A 2082-nucleotide genomic window follows, 5' to 3' on the forward strand; every position below is an offset into this window, starting at 1 on the left:
GCCCAGGCCCTGGGCCCCATGCACCACCACATTGGGCAGCGCCTACAGCCACTGGCCTACACCTTCCCTCACCATGGGAGCCTCAATTTGCACCCTATCCTCCTCCCTTCACCACTCCCTAGACTTACCTGCAAGGAGCTGCTGTCCACCATTGCCTGGCTATATTCCCAGCCACATGCATGTGTGCACATAGCTCCCTCTACATCCTGCTCCCCCCAGCCCCAAGCAGCGCTGTGCAGGATGCAGTTCTGTCAGGTGCAAGAGGATCTTGATTCCTGCATTTTTATGCGGTGAATGGAAAACCTGGCTCCCTGTTTGATACTGATAATGTAGGACAAATGTTGTCCCAAAGTCATTCAGCCTGGGACCGGGACTTGATGTTCACATTTCAGGACTGTCCCGCCCTGGCAACTAGCATCTTTCAGTAGTTTGGTAGCGGTGAGTCCACTTACTCCTGCCTCACTGATTACCACCATCTTTGAATCACACTGTTACCCCAGCCAAACTTTAGCAATATTGAACATTTTTTCATAGTTAGGCTCAATGACACATTTTTTCAATGCGTTCACTTTGCCACAGTCAGAACCAAGACTTGGTACTACCACAAGAAGCCAGAACTGAAGAAGCACTAGAGACAACAGAAGGCATACAGAGTTCGGCAAACACATTCGTTGCAAGTCTGGAGTAGAATTGGACACAGTTGAGTAATAGGTTAAGATTATGATCAGCATGGATGACTGGTGCTGCCTTAGTCAGGGGGGGCACATGCCCCCCCTGTGACCAGTCCTGCAATGGCTGATCACTATGATTGCTGCAGCCACTTCTGGGAGTGGCTGTGGCAGGGGGGGCAAGTGGGAGCGCTGGCCGGCCCCCCCCAGAAGCAGCTGCAGTCACTCCTGGAAGTGGCTGCAGCAATTGCAATGATCAACTGGCACTTGCAGGGAGGCACTGGCACTCCTGCCTGCCCCCCCGCCCATCACCTAAGTGGCAAGCGTGGCCAGTCAGGGGGGTGCACTGGCGCTATCAGTGGGTTCATGTGCACCCCCGTACACTCCCTATGTGTTGCCACTGATGATCAGACTCTATGAGCATATAACTTATGAAGCAGAATTCATGTTTGGGTCCTTTTGCCATTCCTACAATCATTTAAAATGTTAGATATCACACAACCCCTTCCAAGCACAGGGGACAGGAGGATGAAACTGTCCTCTTTCCCAGATACACACATTTCTGTGGATCCTTCAGGCTCTGAGGATTTAGTGGCCAATCATCCTCTGCAGATGCAATGCACAAAGCATTCATATGCAGTTGGCAAAGTAGTTTGGAGTGCAGGCTACTATGAGAGAGAGAGAGAGAGAGAGAGAGAGACTGACTGAGTCTACCTCAGACAAAACTGTAAAGTTTTAGTTTCTGCTTTTCCTCTTCATCCCTCCAGATTCACTTTTTGTTTTGTGGCATGTTTCCTTGTTGTTCTCTCTTCCACTGACTGCATAGGAGCCAAGGATCTTGTTGGACTTGAAAACAGATGCATCACATACAAAAAGTGCTTCAACAGGTTCCAAACCCTTTAGGGCTTCTGAAGTTCTACTAAAGACTGGGAATTTCATGGAGATGTACATGGTTTTATGTGCAGCCATACCTTCAGCTACTAGCCTGGGAACCATCCCAGGAATAGCAGATGTAAGGCAACCTTGGATCTAACGAAGCCCCTAAACTCTGTTTCAAATGATTGATCACCTCAATCAATTTTGGGTACAGAGAAAAGGCTGACTTTGTGAGTGCTTCTCCCAGCTTGCCAATATGATTTCTCTTGTATATTAAATGAGCTTGAGCCATCTAATCCTCAGTTGTTCCCTAACAAAGATAGAATGAAACCATGGTGGTCATTTTTGATCAATGCCTCCTTATGTCCTTTCCATTGGGAGGGACTGTGTGGGAAACCAGGTCCATGGCACTCTCAACATGTTATGGCTTTGGGGAACAACTTTACCATCAGCTGCAAACTCCAGTGATGTGTGGAGCTGACAGATCTCACATATCTCCCTATATAGGAGATGTGGTGAGATATGGTGTGTTTCTTTC

This window comes from Alligator sinensis, unplaced genomic scaffold (assembly GCF_000455745.1).
Source record: "Alligator sinensis unplaced genomic scaffold, ASM45574v1 scaffold1307_1, whole genome shotgun sequence".
Lineage (NCBI taxonomy): Eukaryota > Metazoa > Chordata > Crocodylia > Alligatoridae > Alligator > Alligator sinensis.